Genomic DNA, 22,047 nt, shown 5'->3' with positions numbered 1-22,047 from the left:
TAGGTCAGCTAGGGGACCCGCTGGGTGAGTGGCATGTCTCCAGTCCTGTTTCCCCTGGGCAGGTGGCTAGGACTCCCGTCTTTGTCCAGGAACGCCTGGTTAGTGATGAGATCCAGGAGTTTTTCCACTATGGGGCCCCGAAAGGTGGACGGATGCTCCTTTTTTGATTTACTCTCTGCTGTTGGTGATGCAGAGTATGTGCACCAGCTGGATCCAGAATGCGGGGGAAGCCTTGCGTCTCAGCGTTGGCTCAGCTCCCTTCCCCCACAGCCCTGGATTCTTCTTCAATTGCCATAGTCAATTTTTGGCAAGTTGACTTCCTCCATTTCCTCTTGGTTAGCAGGGAGATTGCGCTGACTGTCAGGGCTGTAAATAATGTTCTTGACGTGTGTGGCTGGAGGCAGCCCTGTGGGGTGGGAAAGGAGTGGAAGGAGGAGGAGCACTCTGACAGCTCCATCTCCATCACTTGGCCCTCTCCTCACTCATACAATATTTATCCAGGTGTGGGAGTCAGATGCAGCGACCTCAGGGTCACCCAGTCAAATAGCTTCGGAACCTCCCTGCATTGTAATTGCTGCAGTTGTCCTTTGCTCTGGAGACTTCTCCCCATTGTCTGCTCAGGCACACACTAATGGCTCTCCTCCCTGGCCCTGCTGGGAGGCATATGTGGGGTGGGGGGGTGTGGAGGGAGGGAGAAGGCGCATTGCTACTCCCCCCCAATAAGGGGATCTAGGACTTAATAACAAGTGTCTTTGGCTAGGAGGGGCACAATCCCACTACCCCCCCTCCCCAAATCTGGCTGGACAAGGAGACCCAGGTGGTTGATGGGCCCAAGGGGCTTCGCCCATTTCCAGCTCAATGAGCAAAACTGTGGGATAGTGACGCCTCTCCAGGGGAGCAGACCCTTGAGTACTTGGCTGAAGAGCATCATCCTGTATCCTCATGGTCAACGTTCATGGTTTGGAAACTTCTAAGAGTGATCATTCCTGTTGGTATAGACTGTATTTTGCCCAAAGACTGGACAGATGCAAAAGTCTAATTGGTCCCCCAGAGGGTGACACAGATGATTGATGATGGTAGCAAGTGTGCCCCACTTGGTGATTTAAGAGTGGCACGTGCCACGTGTCTTGACTAGGATTTTCCTATAAATATCAGTCACCGTCCACTGCAGTTCTTCTCTTCCAAGGAATCCTGTCGGAAACTGCCATCGAAGGCACACCCCACTGTGTGTCCTGGGAGGATATTCTAGCAGGACCCTGAAATAAGCCCCTGTTGAGAGTTGCTCTGGGCGCAGTAAGTACTGTGCTGAGGACTGTAGGGACCAGCAGGTGATGAGGACAGAAGGAGCAGCACGTGTGTAGCCAATTGCAGGCTAAATAATAAGTGTGGTAGAGCATGAGGACACTACAAGGAAGATACAAGCTGAATGTCATGAGAACCACAAGCAGCACAGTAGAAAGACCAAATGGGTAGGATTTATTTAGCAGGAAACTTTTTGGAAATAAAATGCATAAGCCCAATATAATAAAACATAGAAAAGTTGAGCTGTTCTGATTGAAGCTGGGGCAGGTCCCTGTCCATTCTTCCTCCTCTTGCCCCATTCCACGGAGTAGCCCGATGTCCCTCCTAGAACCCCAGAGCTCCATGGAGCATGGTTTAAAATGCCAATCAGAAGTGTGGTGCTGTAGGCCAAGGGTTACACATCCTATAGGAGTCAGGGAGCTGGGGTCAGGGCAGAGATCAGTGGGGTAAGGGGAACAGCCATGTCCTTGAAGCAGAGGTCAAACTGTATCCCACATCCTGAACGCCTGCGTGATGCTCTCCATGGAGCCTCCAGAGGGCATCATAGGCCACACAAAGCAGCCCAGGCAAAGGGTCAGGATGGCCACAGGCCATGTGGAGACTCTCATGGGCAATGAGTGCGGTGTCTTGGAGACCACACAAACCGCTTCGGAGCTCCTGAGCCAAACAGAGAAGAGCTCCCCAGCTGAGACATGGACCCGCATGCCCTGGGAACCTGTCACCTGCTCATCGTCCTCCCCGGGCCCACTCCTTGCTGCCCACTGGGGAAAGAGCGCTGACCAGGTCCTGGTGGTAGCTCCAAGCAGTCACCCAGCTACAGCAGATGGGGCACTGTGCCCTTTCCCTGGAAGAATTCTGGTGGGAGGGACTCTGGAGAGGCGTTGATCTTACTGTTTCAGTAGAGAGGGGCAGGGAGATAGAGTCTTTGATTTTGTGAAGTATTTGTGGCACTGGGGATGTGCATCTTGTGCTGTTCCACAGGGTGCTTGTGGCTCTTGTGTCCTTCATGTGGTCATTTATATGGACTCTGTGGGAGAAATGGGAGTAGAGATAGTTGGCAAGTGGACCATAAAGCATGGAAGTGCTCTAAGCATATACAGTGCCTTTTGGAGGCTTCGGGAAACTGCTTGCCAATGGGGATTTGAAGCTGGTTTTCTCTGGAAGGCCGGGTGGCTTGGTCTTCGGGGCATCCCTCTGCTCCCACCTGTGTTCTGGTTTGTTTGGGAACTCTCCAGAGAAGCATGTCTTGGAACATTTCCAGCTGTGCTGCCAGACCCAGACGCAGGTGACGACCTTTTGTCTGTACCATAGTGAAACCAGGAGGAAATTAAATGTCATTTGCCCCCTGAACATCAGGCTGCTGCCAGATCAGACACTGCTGATCAGAGCTGTGCCGAGGGTACCCAAGGGAAGGTGTGTGCTTTCAGCCATGCCCTCTAAGCTGTGGAGACTCCCAGGTGATGGCCTGGCTCATGCCCAGGGCTTTCTCTGCCAGGCTGGGTTCACCCTGGCCTGGAGCCCAGCCCTGTGCTGCATGGCAGCTGTGGCCATGCCAGGCCAGAGGTGCATGTGTATTATGGTGGGAGGGAGTAGAAGCGCAGGACAGGGACACACAGGTGACAGGGAGGTGATCAGCCCCTCCTCAGAGAAGCTGTGTGCCGTTGCGGAAAGAGCAGGACCTTGAGGGTTAAGAGTGACCTGGGTTTCAGTCCTGGCTCTGCCACCTCCTCGTTGCAGGATCTTGGGCAAGTTGCATTACCACCCTTGAGGAACCTCTGTTTCCTCATTTGTCAAGTAGGCAATATAAGCAGCTGTGGCCCCTGACGTCTATGGGGGAAGTAGCTTCCTATTGGGACTGGTGCCAGAGGTACCCCCTCCCCAGATCTGGAAGGATGGCCCAGAGCCCCTTACCCATGGGTCCTCAAGTGAAGGGAGTTGGCTAAGGTTGATGGGAGGTAGGGTGGGGAGTGTTCGGCCAGGGAGGCCCGGGTGATACTTTCTCAGTGCAAGAGGCCTTTCCTTCTTGTTCGGTCCTCTCAACCAAGCAGTCCGAGGCCTTTATGAGAATGATACGGGTGATTCTGGTCCCCCTTCTAATTGGGGGATTCAGCTGGCTCCCTCTAGCCTCACAGTTGCCCTCCTCTTCCTATCTGGGGTGACCTCGGGGCTTGCCTGGAAGTCCTAGTGCCAGGTGTAGTTCTCAGCTCTGCAGTGACATTTTATTTTATTTTATTTTATTTAAATAATTTTTTTATTATTCAAATGAATTTATCACATCTGTAGTTGTATAATGATCATAACAATCTGACTTCACAGGATTTCCATCCCACAGCCCAGGCACATCCCCCGCCCCCCAAACTGTCTCCTCCGGAGACTATAGTTTTTCAATGTCTGTGAGTCAGCATCTGTTCTGCAAAGAAGTTCAGTCTGTCCTGTTTTCAGATTCCACATGTCAGTGAAAGCATTTTATGTTGGTGTCTCATTGTCTGGCTGACTTCACTTAGCATGATAGTTTCTAGGTCCATTCATGTTGCTAAGAATGCCAGTATTTCGTTCTTTTTAATGGCTGAGTAATATTCCATTGTGTATATGTACCACATCTTCTTGATCCACTCCTCTCTCAATGGACATTTAGGTTGTTTCCATGTCTTGGCTATTGTAAATAGTGCAGTAATGAACATCGGAGTACATGTGTCTTTGCGAGTCATGGTTTTCTCTGGATAGATGCCCAGGAGTGGGATTGCTGGATCAAATGATACTTCTATTTTGAGTTTTCTGAAGACTCTCCATACTGCTTTCCCCAGTGGTGGCACCAATTTCCAATCCCACCAACAGTGTACTAGGGTTCCTTTTTCTCCACACCCTCTCCAGCACTTACTGTTTGTAGACTTTTGGATGATGGCCATTCTGGCTGGTGTAAGGTGGTACCTCAGAGAGGTTTTGATTTGCATTTCTCTAATAATGAGTGATGTTTAACATCTTTTCATGTGTTTTTTGGCCATCTGTATGTCTTCTTTGGAGAACTGTCTGTTTAGATCTTGTGCCCATTTGTTGATGGGGTTGTTTGGTTTTTTTTGGTATGGAGCTGCAGGAGGTGTTTGTAAATTTTGGAGATTAATCCCTTGTCAGTCGATTCACTTGCAAAGATTTTCTCCAATTCTGTGGGTTGTCTTTTTGTGTTGTTTAGGGTTTCCTTTGTTATGCAGAAACTTTGAAGTTTGAGTAGGTCACATTTATTTATTTTTGTTTTTATTGTCAGTACTCTGATAGGTGGATCTGAGAAGATGTTGCTGGTTTTTATGTCAGAAAGTATTTGGCCTATGTTATCCTCTAGGAGTTTGATAGTGTCTGGTCTTATATCTATGTCTCTAATCCATTTGGAGTTGATTTTTGTGTATGGTGTTAGGGAGTATTCTAATTTCATCCTTTTCCATGTGGCTGTCCAGTTTTCCCAGCACCACTTGTTGAACAAGCTGTCCTTTCTCCATTGTCTATTCATGCCTCCTTTGTCATAGATTAGTTGGCTGTAGGTGCGTGGGTGTAATTATGGGCTTTCTATCCTTTTCCACTGATCTATATGTCTGTCTTTGTGCCAGTACCATGCGGTTTTGATGACTGTTGCTCTGTAGTATAGTCTGAAGTCCAGAAGCCTGATTCCTCCAGCTCCATTTTTCTTTTTCAGGATGTCTTTGGCTATTCTGGGTCTGTTGTGCTTCCAAACAAACTTTAAAATATTTTGAGTTCTGTGAAAAATGTCCTTGGTAATTTGATAGGGATTGCACTGAATCTGTAGATTGCCTTAGGTAGTATAGTCATTTTGATCATATTAACTCTTCCATTCCACGAGCATGGTATGTCTTTCCATCGATTTGTGTCATCTTTGATTTCTTTCATCAGTGGCTTATAGTTTTCCGAGTACAGGTCTTTTGTTTCTTTAGGTAGGTTTACTCCTAGGTATTTTATTCTTTTGGATGTGATGGTAAAGGGGATTGCTTCCCTATTATCTTTTTCTGATCTTTCATTGTTAGTATATAGAAATGCCATCGATTTCTGTGTATTAATTTTGTATCCTGCGACTTTGCCAAATTCGTGGATGAGCTCTAACAGTTTTCTGGTAGAGTCTTTAGGATTCTCTAGGTATAGTATCATGTGATCTGCAAACAGTGATAGTTTTACTTCTTCCTTTCCAATTTGGATTCCTTTTATTTCTTTTACTTCTCTGATTGCTGTGGCTAGGACTTCCAGAACTATGTTGAAGAGTAGTGGCGAGAGTGGACATCCTTGTCTTGTTCCTGATCTCAGCAGGAAATCTTTCAGCTTTTCACCATTGAGAATGATGTTCACTGTGGGTTTGTCATATATGGCCTTTATCATGTTGAGGTAGGTTCCTGTTATGCCCACTTTCTGAAGGGTTTTTATCAGAAATGGGTGTTGGATTTTGTCAAAGGCTTTTTCCGTGTCTATTGAGAGGTTCATATGGATTTTATTCTTCAGTGTGTTAATGTGGTGTATCACACTGATGGACTTGCGGATATTGAAGAACCCTTGTATCCCTGGGATAAATCCCACTTGACCATGATGTACAATCCTTTTAATGGATTGTTGGATGTGGTTTGCTAGTATTTTGTTGAGGATTTTTGCATCGATGCTCATCAGTGAAATTGGCCTGTGGTTTTATATTGTGTGTGTGGTATCTTTGTCTGGTTTTGGTACCAGGGTGATGGTGGCCTCATAGAATGAGTTTCGGAGTATCCCTTCCTCTGCAGTTTTTTGAAATAGTTACAGAAGGAGAGGTGTTAGTTCTTCTCTAAATGTTTGATAGAATTCGCCTGTGAAGCCATCTTGTCCTGGACTTTAGTTTGTTGGAAGTTTTCAATGTCAGTTCTTGTGATGGGTCCATTCATCTTTTCTATTTCATCTTGGTTTAGTCTTGGAAGATTGTGCTTTTCTAAGAATTTGTCCATTTCTTCTAGGTTTTCCCTTTTATTGGTGTATAGTTGCATATAGTAGTCTCTTATGATCCTTTGTATTTCTGTGATGTCCGTTGTTACTTCTCCTATTTCATTTCTAATTTTACTGATTTGAGTCCTCTCTCTTTTTTGCTTGATAAGTCTAGCTAGGGGTTTATCAATTTTGTTGATATTTTCAAAGAACCAGCTTTTTGTTTCATTGATCTTTTCTATGGTTGTTTCTATTTCATTGATTTCTGCTCTGATCTCTGTGATTTCTTTCCTTCTACTCACTTTAGGTCTTGTTTGTTCTCTCTCGAGCTGCTTTAGATGTAAAGTTAGCTTGTTTATTTGAGATTTTTCTTGTTTCCTGAGGTGGGCTTGTATTGCCATTAACTTTCCTCATAGAACGGGATTTTGCTGCATCCCATAAGTTTTGGAGTGTTATCTTCATTGTCATTTGCTTCTAGGTATGTTTTAATTTCTTCTTTGATTTCTTCAGTGATCCATTGGTTGTTTGTTAGCATGTTGTTGAGTCTCCACGTGTTTGTGTTTTTTGCAGTTTTTTTCTTCTTGTTGATTTCCAGTTGTATAGTGTTGTGGTCCGAAAAAATGCTTGATATGATTTCAATTTTCTTAAAGTTACTGAGGTTGGATTTGTAGCCCAGGATGTGATCACTCTTAGAGAATGTTCCATGTGCACTTGAGAAGAATGTGTGTTCTGTTGCTTTTGGATGAATTGTCCTATAAATGTCTATGAAGTCCCTCTGGATTAATGCTTCATTCAGGGCTTGTGTTTCCTTATTGATTTTCTGTCTGGTTGATCTGTCCATTGCTGTAAGTGGGTTGTTAATGTCCCCCACTATGATTGTGTTATTGTTGATTTGTCCTTTGAAGGTTGTTAGCAGTTGCCTTATATATTGTGGTGAACCTGTGTTGGGTGCGTACATATTTAAAATTGTTATATCATCTTCTTGGATTGATCCTTTGATCATTATGTCATGTCCTTCTTTGTCCCTGAAAATATTCTTCATTTGAAAGTCTATTTTGTCTGATATGAGTATTGCTACTCCAGCTTTCTTTTGATCCCCGTTTGCATGAAATATTTTCTTCTGTCCTCTCTTTCAATTTGTATGTGTCCCTAGAAGTGAAGTGGGTCTCTTGAAGACAGCATATATATGGGTCTTGTTTTTGTATCCATTCATCCAGTCTATGTCTTTTGGTTGGGGCGTTTAGTCCATTCACATTTAAGGTAATTATTGATATGTATGTTCTTATTGCCATTTTATTAATTACTTTGGATTTGTTTTTGCTGCTGTTTTTCCTTTCCTTCTTCTCGTGTTCTTTTCTGCCAAGAGAAGTTCCTTTAGTATTTGTTGTAAGGCTGGTTTAGTGTTGCTGAATTCTCTCAGCTTTTGCTGATCTGTGAAGGTTTTGATTTCTCCTTCAAATCTGAATGAGAGCCTTGCTGGGTAGAGTAATCTTGGTTGGAGGTTTTTCCCTGTCATCACATGAAGTATATCATGCCACTCCCTTCTGGCCTGCAGAGTTTCTGCTGAAAAATCTTTGATAGCCTTATTGGGGTTCCCTTGTATGTTATTTGTTTCTTTTCCTTAGCTGCGTTCAAGATTTTCTCTTTGTCTTTAATTTTGGTCATTTTGATTAGTATGTTGTCTTGGGGTGTTCCTCCTTGGGTTTATTTTATATGGTACTCGTTGTGCTTCCTGGATTTGAGTGAGTGATTCCTTCCCCATGTGAGGGATGTTTTTGGCTATTATCTCTTGGAATATATTTTCTGTCTCCTTCTCTCTCTCTTCTACTTCTGGCACCCCTCTTGATGTGGCGTCCTCTTTTTCTTCAGGGGTAGGGTATCTTTTTTAAGGTTTCCGGTCCATTTGGGTGAAGAGTGCTCAGTCTTTGGTTTTGAATTTTGTTGTTTTTAGGAGAGAAGTTGAGCTCCAGTCCTTCTATTCTGGAAGTTATCTTTTTAAGCAGAGTTTCTAGGAACTAAGTGTTAAGACATGATAGTAAAGATGTCAAGACATCTAGGTCCTGGATTTATATAGTATTAAAATTGTACTGAACTAGTTAGTATTGAATAGTTCTGCTTGAAATGGTATTACAGTCAAATAGCACTAGCCCTAAAAGAAGTATTCTCTTAAGACACCAGGTTATAGAATATATACAAATGTTAGAATTGGAACACATTTGATACTTCAGATTTAAGTGTAAAGGAAAAAAGAGCATGAAATTGTTCACACAAAATTTGGGAGTTCCAGGGAGTTCCCTTCGTGGCTCAGCATTTAATGAACCTGACTAGTATCCATGAGGATGCAGGTTTGATCCCTGGCCTTGCTCAGTGGTTTAAGGATCCAGCTTTGTCTTAAGCTGTGGTGTGGACTTCAGATGCAGCTCGGATCTGGCATTGCTGTGGCTATGATATAGGTGGGCAACACCAATTCTACCACTAGTCTTGGAACTTCCATGTGCTGCAGGTGCGGCCCTAAAGGAAAAAAAAAAAAGAAAAAGAAAGAAAAGGTTGGAAGTTCCACTTCATTGTGTTTAAGGGTAAAAAAAGGGTGGGAATGTGCATTCACCAGATTTGGAGAGAGATTTCGTTTTTTAGTAAGAAATGTTTCCCTTCCATATGCTGTTAGGAGACTTACTTTGGATACTGGGGCTCAGGAATTCTGTGCACTGGCCAGAATTGAATAGTGGAAATATTCTAGGCCATGCCGTGAGTGTCCATTGCAGAGTTACAATTTAAGCACTGTGTTATGTTTCCATGGATAAGATAAGTAAATCTTGGTTACTGCTAGGAAACATCCCATTTTTAGATATAGGATGGCAGTCTCAGTTGAAGGAATTAAAACACAACTTGAAGAAAGCTTTCCACATAGGACAACCTTCCCTTGGAACAAAAGGTGGGGGGGAGGGGCAGGACTCACCACAGGCCTACTCATCAGAGGGGTCCCCACAGTGGTTGATGCCATCACACCTCCAGCTGTCCAGACAAACACCTTGTTCCCGCACTGCCACTACCCAGTCAGACAATGGTTCCAGGGGCAGCAAGATTCTCCAAATCCACCTCCACAGTCCTTATCGCCATCACATGGTTCCCAAACATTGCAACACTTGGGATGTCCTAGACACTGGATTTTTTGGTCTGGACACACTATCAATCTCTCTAAAAGGCAGGAGCTGGCTCAGTGAGATAGTACTGCTGTAGCATGGCCTTGTTTGTTGAGGGATTTCTTGTTTGCTCGTGACTGTAATCCACGAAGAACCAAGAACTGAAAGGATGGGAGCCCTCCGAGATGTGGCCACAGCGTTGTATTTTTTTTTTTAATTACTCAATGGATTGTATTACATTTATAAGTGTACAACAATCATCACAAGCAATTTTATTGTCTGTCTTTTCTAGGGCTGCACCTGCAGCATACGGAGGTTCCCAGGCTAGAGGGTCTAATTGGAGCTGTAGCTACCAGCCTATGCAGAGCCACAGCAATGTGGAATCAGAGCTGCATCTTTAACCTACACCACAGCTCATGGCAATGCCAGATCCTGAACCCACTGAGCGAGGCCAGGGATTGAATACAGAACCTCATGTTTCCTCGTCAGATTCCTTGACCAGTGTGCCACGACAGGAACGCCACAAGCAAATTTTATGGCATTTCCATCCCAAACCCTCAGTGCATCCCCCCACCCAAACTGTCTCATTTGGAAACCATAAATTTTTCAAAGTCTCTGAGTCAGTATCTGTTCTACAAAGAAGTTTATTTTGTCCTTTTTTTAGATTCCTCATGTAAGTGATAGCATTTGATGTTGGTGTCTCATTGTCTGACTTCATTTAGATAATTTCTAGGTCCACCCGTGTTACTGCAAATGCTGTTATTTCTTTCCTTTTAATGGCTGAGTAATATTCCACTGTGTATGTGTACCATGTCTTCTTTATCCACTCCTGTGTCAATGGACATTTAGGTTGTTTCCATGTCTTGGCTATTGTATAGGGTGCTGCAACGAACACTGGATTGTATGTGTCTTTTTGAGTCCTGCTTTTCTCTGGATACATGCCCAGGATTCCTGGATCAAATGGTCATTCAGTTTAAGTTTTCAGAGGAAACGCCATACTGTTTCCCACAGTGGTTGCACTAATTGACATTCCCAACAACAGTGTAATAGTGTTCTTTTTTCTCCACCCTCTCCAGCACTTGTTGGTTGTAGATATTTTGATGATGGCCATTCTGGCTGGTGTAAGGTGGTACCTCACAGTGGTTTTGATTTCATTTATCTAATAATGAGTGATATTGAATGTCTTCTTGTGTGTTTTTTGGCTATCTGTATGTGTTCTTTGGAGAATTGTCTGTTTAGATCTTACGCCCACTTTTTGATGGGGTTTGTTTTTTTGGTATTGAGCTGTAGGAGGTGTTTTTTAATTTTGGCGATTAATCCCTTGTCAGTCACTTCCTTTGCAAATATTTTCTCCTATTCTGTGGGTTGTCTTTTCATTTTGTTTGGGGTTTCCTTTGCTGTACAGAAACTTTTAAGTTTAATTAAGTCCCATTTGTTTATTTTTGTTTTTACTGCCATTCCCCTAAGAGGTGGATCTGAGAAGATGTTGCTGTCATTTATGTCAAAGAGTGTTTGGTTTATGTTTTCCTCTAAAAGTTTTATAGTGTCTGGTCTTATATCTAGGTCTTTATTCTGGCTTTATTTTTGTATATTGTGTTAGGAAGTGTTCTGGTTTCATTCTTTTCCATGTGACTGTCCAGTTTTCCCAGCACCACTTATTGAAGGATCTGTCTTTTCTCCATTGTATCTTCTTGCCTCCTTTGTCATAGATTAGTTGCCTGTAGGTGTGTGGGTTTAATTCTGGGATATCAGTAAGTGGTGCACGGCTTTGATTTCTGAAGTTTCACCCAAAATAAGTTTTTTTAAAGTCAATAAAAGTAATCATGTTTCCAATTTTAGGTTGTTTTGAAAAATGTTGGAGTGGGTGAAAATAGTCGCCTGTAATACCAGAGACGATGTAACATCTGGGTTTAGCTCAGATGGCACAAGGCTATTTAGTGACAGGTTTGTTTCATGTGATACTGCTGATGCTAATCAAGGCTGCTAATGCACAGAGTGTGACTGATGGTAAAACTACATTGTACATGCCCCAGTCAACCTCCTCAGAGACATGTGAGCATCAGCAACACCATCACTGTGTCAGCTAATGGCAATACATCTCCCATCATCACACTGCCAGGCCTGAGAGTGTCCATGACATAGTTCCTCTGAGGGCCAGCAGTGGTGTCCAAGAAGAGGTCTAAAGGAAGAGGTGTTTGTCAGGGCACTAGTAGCTTTTAAATTTGGACTTCATATTAAGTATTGTCCCTAGCAGAGGAATAATTAGTTCCTGACTTGCCACTGGAGTCAACCCTAAACTTGCCTATCCTTTTTCATGTTACTTCTGAGGATAAAACTAACTACTTCTACCTTAGGGACAATCCCCTAGCAGATCAATAAAGCATATCCCCCAGACCATCATTCATCTGGACCACTGCTGGCCAGTAAAACCTCCTGTGACAACGGAATCATTTCACAACCATCGATGCTGTCCAAAATGGCAGCCTCTGTGTGTGGGGGCAGAGAACAGGAACACAGCATTCCCCAAGTATGGTGGGGGTTTTCCCTTTTTAATGAGGGATGTTCCCTTCCATAATCGCTGCACTGGGGTGCAAGGCATCCAGGAGAGACTTTCCTCGCACGTAGGTGTTCCTGGGTCCCTTCTGGGGCTTTGAGCTCTGTTGGCAAAGAGAGGTACTTGAACACCATTTCAGGAACGTTATTCAGGGAGACACCAAATGGATAACTGACTTCTAATGGTTTTATAGCTTTTGATCCCATTTGAAAGCTGTTTTTTTTTTTTTTCAGTTGTATAAAATCTCTAAGCATAGAAAAGTTGGACTCGTTTATTGTAAATAAGAATAATTGTGTGCACTAGGATCTTCAAGGGTTTCCTATAAAGGACTTTCTGTATTATTCCAAGTAACACTGTCACAGACATTTATGTCTGCATTTAAGATGAAGAGTCAGACTTTTCGCTAGATTTTTTCATCCCAATTGCACTCCGCACTTGTCTGGACAACAGTGTTGCCAACATTTAAAGAAACATCCCTGGCCTTCTCCCATTGAAAGCCTGCAACAACTCCCAACACCCATCATTTCTGAACACCCTCTAAATGGGTGAAAGCCACAAGAATGGACTTTCAACCAGACTTTTAGCAATAAGGGCCAGGTGTCAGTAAGTGCATGCTACAGAACAAGGCCCAGGTGACACTGCTTACTTCACTGCTTATCCACCCCATCTGGGTACTCCTCTCTGTTGCAGAGCCAGGCCACAGGAAATCACAGGAGAATCCCAACACTCACAGCCTGCCTTGTCATGTTACACTGGATTTCATCTGCATTGGACAATGGAGAGGCAAAGCCATAAGAGCTCCTGGCTTCCTGGGGTCTTGCTTTTCATGGTAAGCTGCAGTCAACATTCTCTTCCCTCAGCTATTACTCATAATACCCTAAAACGCACGCAGGGTGTTTAGTACCCTAAAAGCCACCCAGATTTGCCAGTGACAATCTTGGGAACCACTCTTTCTGAGACTCTGGAGTTGTTTCTGGAGAGCTGTCATTCACCTCCCTACTGTCTTGTTAGACTGGCTGAGACTTAAAACTTGCAGTTGAAAAGATACACCTGCCTTTAGTTCTGATTCAGGTGTTTTAAAAAAGTTTGATTGAAGTATAATTAATTTATAATGTTGTGATAATGTCTACTATACAACAAAGGTATTGAATCACACATATACAGGCATCCATTCTTTTTCAGATTCTCTTCCCATACAGATGATCACAGAATATTGGGTAGAGTTCCCTACGCTACATAGCAGGTCCCCATTGGCCAATTATTCCATATATCAGAGTGTTGCAAGTTTAGAGGTCTAGGCTCATAGCACATGGCTTACTCTTCAGATGTGTAGCTAAAGGTTAAAATGAATTTAGGTTTGGGATCTCACATACCATCTTTGTGAGAATCTCAACAGCCTGGTCACAAATCTTTGTTTTCAGTTCTTTGTGGGTCATTTCTTTTTTTTTTAAGCTTTTTATTAATTTATTTTTCCCCCCACTGTATAGCAAGGGGATCAAGTTATCCTTACATGTATACATTTTTTCCCCCACCCTTTGTTCTGTTGCAGTATGAGTATCTAGACATAGTTCGCAATGCTACTCAGCAGGATCTCCTTGTAAATCTATTCCAAGTTGTGTCTGATAACCCCAAGCTCCCAATCCCTCCCACTCCCTCCCTCTCCCATACTGGCAGCCACAAGTCTATTCTCCAAGTCCATGATTTTCTTTTCTGAGGAGATGTTCATTTGTGCTGGATATTAGATTCCAGTTATAAGTGATATCATATGGTATTTGCCTTTGTCTTTCTGGCTCATTTCACTCAGGATGAGATTCTCTAGTTCCATCCATGTTGCTGCAAATGGCATTATGTCATTCTTTTTTATGGCTGAGTAGTATTCCATTGTGTATATATACCACCTCTTCCAAATCCAATCCTCTGTTGATGGACATTTGGGTTGTTTCCATGTCCTGGCTATTGTGAATAGTGCTGCAATGAACATGAGGGTGCATGTGTCACTTTTAAGTAGAGTTTTGGTTTTATTCAAGTAATGAACTTATGTTATGGTCAAAATAAACCTATTATGGAATGTGGCACCCAGAGGAAAATACTTAGAAGGCCTGACTGTACTTAGTTTACTATGTTGTCCTAACTTTCAAAGAGAAAAAGCCAATCCTGGGCCCCAAGAAAACAGGCCACATGGCCCATTTAGCAGCAGACTCTGCAAGATGCAGTGAAGACCCAGCAGTCCTTCCCCAGGGAAGATGTGTGCATAGGAGGTAGAAAGTCATGTGCAAAACTGTGATGGGAGTTGACAATGGAAGCTCACTGTGTAGACCACACCTTCTTTGCTAAGGAATCCGATGTTAGTCACTTGTGTCCTTCTAAGATAGTGCTTTTAGCATGGTTCTCAATGTCTGATTTCTAAAGGCTGGCTTATAGAAAGCATTATGAATGAAAAACTCTGGACATATTGGTTATTAACAAATGGCTAACAACTCGGCCATTGAGTCACATACCACCCAGGCAATCCCACTTGACTTGACCAAACGCATTCAACTGAGAGCAGCTGAGGTCATAAACCCTTAAGATCGGATCTCAGGCTCAGCTGTCAGGCTGCTAGGTTGGCGTTTTGGTTAGACTGCTTACTAACCACATGACCTCAGGAGCATTACCGCCTCTCTCTGGATCTCCGTTTTTCTTGTCTATAAAATGAGGCTAGTAAATGAGTGATTCTAAGAGAAAGATACAAGGATTAAATGAGTCCAAGGCCACTTGGCACAGTACCCACCACATACATACTCATGACGTCTTAACTCTTTTGCTGGGCACCTCCAGAACCTGGCTAAGTCACAAGCCACTAGCCACTGACCTTTGAGAACAGAGAGTGTCTCAGTCACCCGGGAACCCCTAACCTCTTCCTTGAGCTCTGCCTCCACCTTAGTGATATCAGTAAATGCTGCTGGAAGTTGCTTGCTAACTGCATCTCCCAGCCAAGCTCCATTTCTCCTGGGCTATTTCTGGAAGGAAGCTTCTCTTCCCCATGTCCCTGGACTCGAAATGGCTAAATTTGCTGCCTGGTGGAAGCTGGGTGGTGACCCCAGCAGAAAAGAGGGCTAGAAAGCCAATCCCACTGCCCTTCCCTGGGTTAGGGAAAGAAAGAGCCTAGGAGGGAGAGTGTGCCCTGCCTTCAGGGGCTGAAACATCTTCCAGTCCAACCACTGAGTACCAGAGAGAAAGACATCAAAAAACATGAATTTCTCCACTGTGGCCACCCACCCAGCAGGCTTGTTAATGAGTCAGGGTGCAGAAGTAGGTGGGCCCTTCCAGATGACCCTGCCTCACCTGCCTGATGAAACGTGGCCGCAGGCTGGGGAACATGCAGCTCTCACCCAGCAAGGGCGCCCCAAGCTCTCTGCTGGTGCCCCCAGCCTCGTGCCTGCTGCCTGTGGGGCTGGAATGCAGTCCCTCCCAGGATGGCCTGCTTTTGGGCCCTACTCATTGGCCACAGATTCCCTTGGGCTGTCCAACAAGGCCAGCATAGGCAGCAGGAGCAGAAGGAGCACCCGGCATCCCATGGGCATGAGGGGACGGCACTGGGAACCTGACACAACAAGCGCTATGAATGGATGCCAGGGGTGAGCAGGCATAGTGCATGAGAGCCCAGGTGCTTTGATCTCGTGCTTCTGAGCCACACCAGTAATGGCAGTCGCAGAGTGGGCAGCCTGCATGAGGAATTTGCTTTGCCAGATCTCCAGACAGAGCCATGGAGGATCAGTGGGGCTACAGATGGAGCCACAGAGTGCTTCCCCTCCTTCTCCCAGGGGATGCTTGGTGACCTGGAGTGCTTGGGACTCCACGCCCCTCCTGCAGTGGGACAGCAGACTCACAGCTACCTCAGGACCCTTGCCAGACTTCCGTTCAAGGTGCACATGGTCAGCTATACGTAAGGCTTGTCAGACTTCATTTTTAAGTGGAAGTGTTATTGAGTTACAATGTGTTCATCTCTGCTGTACAGACACACGACTCAGTTATCCCCATATGCACATTCTTTGGAAAATACTCTTTTCCATTAGGGTGCAGTACATGGTATTGAATAAAGGTCCCTCTGCTAAAGGGTAGGACCCTACTGTTCAGCCATTCTGTATTTCATAGTTGGCTAGTCCTGAACCCAACTGAGCCCTTCCCTGTCCTGGTCGTTGGCAACCACAAGTCTGGTTTGTTTGTGAGTCTGTTTCCTTGATGAGTTCATTTGTGTCATATTTTGGATCCCACCTATAGGTGGTATTATATGGTGTTTGTCTCTTTCGGACTTACTTCACCTAGTAGGATCATCTCTAGGTCTATCCATGTTGCTGCACATGATACTCTTTCTATTTTATGGCTGAGTAATATTCTGTTGTGTATATGTACTACATCCTTATCACCTATAGATGGAGGTTAGGTTGTTTTCATGCCTTGGCTATCGTGAAGTGTGCTGCTATGAACATAGAGGTGCATATGTCTTCTCAAATTACAGTTTTCTCCAGATCAATGCCCAGGAGTGAGATTTCCAGGTTAGAAAACCTGTTTTTAGCTTTGGGAGGAACCTCCATACTGTTTTGCATAGTGGCTGCAGCAACTGACATTTCCACCAACTTTTCTCCACACCCTCTACAGCGTTAATAACCGATCTGACAAGTGGGAGGTGAGTAACTTAGAGATGTCTTTCTCTAATCATTCAAATGTGTATTTAGTTTGGCCTATTTTTCAATAGGGTTGTTTGGTTTTTTGTTTTGTTTTGTTTTGAGTTGTATGACCTATCAGTATATTTGGGAAATTAAGTCTTGTTGGTCACACCATTTGCAAATATTCTCTGCCATAGGTTGTCTTTTCTTTTTTTTATGGTTTCCTTTGCTGTGCAAAATCTCATAAATTTAATTAGGTCCCATTTGTTTATTTTTGCTTTTATTTCTATTGCTTTGAGAGAGACCTAAGAAGAAGTTGATGTGATTTATGTCAGAGAAGGTTTTGCCCCTACCTACTCTTCAAGGAGATTTATGGTGTCATGTCTTATGTCTAAGATTTTAAGCCATTTTGAGTTTATTTTTGTATAGGGGGTGAGGGTATGTTCTAACTTAATTGTTTTACTTGTAACTCCTTCACTTTCCCAACACCTCTTGCTGAAGAGACTTTTTCCTATTGTTCTTGCCTCCTTTGTTGAATATTAATTGACCATAGGTGTGTGGGTTTATTTTTGGACTGTCCATTCTGTTCATTAATTCATATGCCTTTTTTGTGCCAAGACTGCCATTTTTATTAGAGTTGTAGTTTTGTCTGAGGTCTGGGAAGGTTCATGCCTTCTGCATGAGGTCAGAAGTTTATGCCTCTTTCTTTGTTCTTTTCCACAGGATGACATGGGTCTTTTATGGTTCCCTATAAATCTTAGGATTCTTCATTCTAGTTATATGAAAAAAATGTTTTGGATCATTTGATAGGGATGACACTAAATCTATAGCTAGCTTAGGGTAGTATGGCCATTTTAACAGCATTCTTCCAATCCAAGAGCATGGAATAGCTTTCCAGTCCTTTGCATCATCTTCAGTTTCCTTAATTACTCTTTTATAGTCCTCGGCATATAAGAAATTTCATCTCTTTGGTCAGGTTTTTTCAGTGCAATTTTTTTTTTTTTGATTCATCCACAAAATCCCTGGAAACCTGCTGAAAATGCAGACTCTTGTCCTGCAGGTCTGGGGAGGAGTCTGAGATTCTAACAACTTTCAGGTGATGCCTTGGTTGCCTGCCCTCAGACCTCACTTTGAAAAGCAAGGGCTTGAGAGCCTCAAGCTGAGGGCACCCCTATGACTGCGGACCTCTGGGCTCCTGTCTATGTGGACTCCTCACTGCCTCCTGGCTTCCCACTTGCGCAATGTCAGTCTTCTGGACCTTGGGTCAGTGAGGACAGCTCTGAGACGGCAGTCCTCTTTGGCTTGAGATTCGTCCATTGTAAGTCCAGAGGAACAGCACAGAAGCCCTGGAAAACACCATTCACCTTTCAGTCTGTCTCACTGCCCAAGGGGTAATGCTTTCATAAACAGGTGGAAATGGATGTGTATCCCATGGAATGGGTCCAAATCAGGGTCCAACCTCATCCCTGTAGGATGGTGGATTGAGAGGACTCGAAGAATTGAGAGGTCATTTTCTCCAAATGTTGCCATTTAGGGATGAGATGGTGACACATTCTGAGGATGCCCAGACCACCCTCCCACCCGCTTAACTAAGCTGCAGTATTCCTCCTTTCTAGTCCACCAGGAGAAGGAAGTGACAGATACTTGTAGAGAACAAGGTGGAGTTTGAATTTTGAATGGAAACTGGCGAGGAACATTTCTAGTGTTTGGGAATGAAAGGCAATGGCAAAACACCAGGAAAAATGAGAGAAACGAATTGCAAAGTGCCTTGTCAGATTTTATTTGCAACATAGTACTCCAACACAGCTTTCTTTCAAATCATATGTCCTCTTCATGTTCACTGTGTTTCGCATCAGACCATCCTTTGAAGACATCAGAATGCCGTCTGCTATGGGATTTTCTTTAAAAGTCATTACATGCTTGCATTTCCTAAGCCAATTAAAAGGATCTTTCTGCTTTTAGCAAAAATCTAAGGTATATTGATTTCTGCTGAAACATTGCTGCTTTGTGCCAGGTTATTTGAGATGCTTAATGATGTTAAATGATGCAATAGAGTAGCTCAGAGGTACCAGACTATAGACCAGTTTTCCTCACTGGTCCTCAGGAAGGCATTGAAGCTAGTGGTAAGGTACCTGGGACTGGGGTGTGAGAGACCTGGGTTCAAATCTGAACTCTATGAGACTATGTATATGTATGTATGTATGTATGTATGTGTGTGTATATATGTATATAGAAATAGCAGCTTTATTATTACATACAGCCAGCTTCAGCTCTTAACCCATACCAGTGGAGGATAGCACATGTGATATAATTTAAATGTTTATGTTTACTTAAAATCTGTATCAAATATTTGAATGCAGGTCCTACAACAACAGGCGTGAAAATTCACAGCTTCCTTGAATTCAGTGAAGTAGGTAAAAACATTTCCTATGTTCCAGGCACTGTTCCAGGCACATCAGTGAACAAGACAGACAAAACTATGCTCCTTCGTGGAGCTCATATTCTAATCATGGGGGGGTGGGCAGTGGTATCTGTAGTTTGACAAAAAAGCAGAACAATAAGCCTAATGATGAAAGCAATCTACCTAGTTCTCTGTCTTCCAGATACCTAGGTTAAAGAGCCCTCTACCTGGAGGCATTATCAAGCCTCAAAAGGGGGGTGGGAGCAAAGCAGTCTCAGAGCACAGAGGAACAGTACAGCATCCAGGGAGCCCGAAGCAGCTGGATTATGAGGGACAGAGATCTGCAGAGTAGGGAGCTACACAGAAAATGGGCTTCTTCTATAGAGGGGTTCACTGGAGTCACTGGCCAAATTCTAAGCTGCACACGTACATGGTGAGCCTCATAGGTCCAGCCAAAGAGTAACTACTAAAGAGTTATAAACTGGACAACTCCTGACCTTGACAGGTTCAAAGGTATTTGTAGCAAATATGGAACACTTGGAATATTGCCTAGGTGCCCACAGTCCACTAGCCCTTAAGGGTGGATTATACTCATAAAATTATTAAGGTCCCCATCCCCCAGTCCTCCAACCAAAGAGGTTTTATTTGTCAATATTTACCCTGTCAATATTTACTATATGATAAATGAAAACTATTTTAAAGAATATTTACTCATTCAAAATAATAAATCTATTATATGTTCACATAAATGACAATCACATTTTCTAAAATACAAACAATGAACGAACAGAGGCAGTATTTTATATTTTCCAAATCTCTGTAATTACATTAATAGAAGAAGGTAGCTATATTCTTATATGTGGGTTTTGCATTCCTTCTGTTATGATATATTGTATTGGCACAGTATATGAAGAAAACCTGGCCTCACACAGATTATGTGTCAGTCACAGAATTCTTTCCTTAGCTTTTTTAGATAATTGTAGGTCTTCTCCTGTTATAGGTTCAGTTGTGTTCTCCCTGAAGAAGATATCCACTTATGTCTTAACTCAGAATACATCAGAATGTTGACTATTTGTAAGGAGAACCTATAGAGATTTAATCCAGTTCAGGTGAGGGCATTAGAGTGGGTTCTAAGCCATGATGACCGGTGCCCTTAGAAAAGAGAAATTTGGGGAAGTTCCTGTCATGGCTCATCAGATGATGAATCCGAATAGAATCCATGAGAACATGGGTTTGATCCCTGGATTCACTCATTGGGTTAAGGATCAGGCTTTGCCATGAGCTATGGTTTAGGTCACAGGCATGCGTCAGATCCCGTGTTTCTGTGGTTGTGGGTTAGGCTGGCAGCTTCAGCTTCAATTCAACCCCTAGCCTGGGAACCTCCATATGCAGCAAGTGCAGCCCTAAAAAGACAAAAAGAGTGAAATTCAGGCACTGACTTCTATGGGAGGAAACAACATGAAGTGACGCAGGGAAAATGTTATCTGTGGATGGAGGCCGAGATAGGAACCATGCTACCACAAGCCAAGGAACGTCTGGGGCTGCCAGAAACTGGGAGAAGAAAGGATGGCGCCTTCCTCTAGCCTTCAGGAAAAGCATGTATGTACTGTCACCTTGATTTCAGATTTTTAGTCTCTACTGTAGTATAACACAACTTTTTTCTAAGCCACCAAGTAGTGGTAGCTTGTTTTGTTAGCCTATGAAATTAATACAGATACCAATAGCAAACACAATAAAGGTCATATTGAAAAAATCCACAGCAAACATCCTATTCAATGGTGAAGGTTTGAAAGTTTCTCTGCTAAAAATACAAACAAAGTCTGTGTGAACTCACCATTCCTTCCCAACATAATACAGGAAGTTATAGCCAGAGAAATTAGTCAAGAAAAACAAATTAAAGCAGTCTAAATTAGAAGGAAGGAAGTAAAACGATTTTTGTTTGCATTTATAATTTTTTTTTTACATTTTTTTCTTTTTAGGTGCACACCCTTGGCACATGGAAGTTCCCAGGATAGTGGTCGAATCAGAGCTGTAGCTCCTGGCCTATACCACAGCCACAGCAATGTGGGATCTAAGCCACATTTGAGAATTATACCACAGCCCACAACAATACTGGATCCGTAACCCATTGAGCAGGGCCAGGGGTTGAACCTGTATCCTCCTGGACACTAGTCCAGTTCCTTACTGCCAAGGCATGGTGGAAACTCCCTCTTTTTGTGTTTAATACAATCTTATATATAGAAGATCATAAAGATTCCACCAAAAAAAATCTATTCCAAGTATTAGACAAATTCAATCAAGCTATAGGATACAAAATCAGCATGTGAAGAGCAATTGTGTTTCTTTATCTTAACAAACAATATGAAAAGCAAATTTGAAAGCAGTCATATTTGGAGGTTCCCTTGTGGCTCAGCAGATTAAGACTGCAGCATTGCTGCAGCTGTGTCACAGGTTACAATGGCACTATAGATTCAATCCCTGGCTGAGGAATTTCCATATGCAGTAGGTATGGGGGAAAAAAAGCTATGATATTTGAAATGGCATCAAATAAAATGGAACATTTAATAATAGTTAAGTCAAGTAGGGAAAACATCCATACACTGAAAACAACAAAACATTGATGATAAACCTGAAGAAAATACGAATAAATGGGAAAAGGTTTCCATGGTTTTCAACTAGAAGAATTAATATTGTAAAAATGCCTATGCTACGTAAAGCTGCCCATAAATTCAATGCAATCCCTATCAATATTCCTATGATTTTTACACAAAAATAGAAAAAACAATTCAACAATTTGTATGGAACTCCAAAACACATCCAATAGCCAAATCAGTCTGGTCTGAGAAGAACAAATCTAGAGGCATCAAAAATCCTAATTTCAAACTCTATTACAAAGCTATAGTAAGAGTAGACACTGGCAAAAAATAGAGACCCAGTCCAATGAACTGGAATCAAGGAGCCAGAAACAAACCCAGTCATATACTATCAACAACTATTTGACAAGGGAGCCCGGAAGATGCAGTAAGCAAAATATAGTCTCTTCAATAAATGGTGCTGGAGGAG

General features: G+C 43.0%; 1 protein-coding gene across 9 annotated transcripts in view; it reads left to right on the top strand.

Moving 5' to 3' along the window:
* The window catches only part of LOC110257498 (ERI1 exoribonuclease 3-like), a 96,965-nt gene that overhangs the window by 58,076 nt on the left and 16,842 nt on the right, over positions 1-22,047 (top strand). For 5 of the 9 annotated variants that reach the window (XM_021078346.1, XM_021078347.1, XM_021078338.1 and 2 more), the window contains one exon: positions 12,628-12,766. The exons of the other annotated variants lie outside the window; for them this stretch is intronic. The gene's annotated coding sequence lies outside the window, so the exon portion shown is untranslated. The remainder of the gene's footprint in view (positions 1-12,627; positions 12,767-22,047) is intronic. 9 annotated transcript variants of the gene reach the window in all.

The sequence above is a fragment of the Sus scrofa genome, chromosome 17, assembly GCF_000003025.6.
Source record: "Sus scrofa isolate TJ Tabasco breed Duroc chromosome 17, Sscrofa11.1, whole genome shotgun sequence".
NCBI lineage: Eukaryota > Metazoa > Chordata > Mammalia > Artiodactyla > Suidae > Sus > Sus scrofa.
The sequence above is the reverse complement of the archived record's forward strand: the minus strand, read 5'-3'. Positions and strand labels throughout refer to the sequence as shown.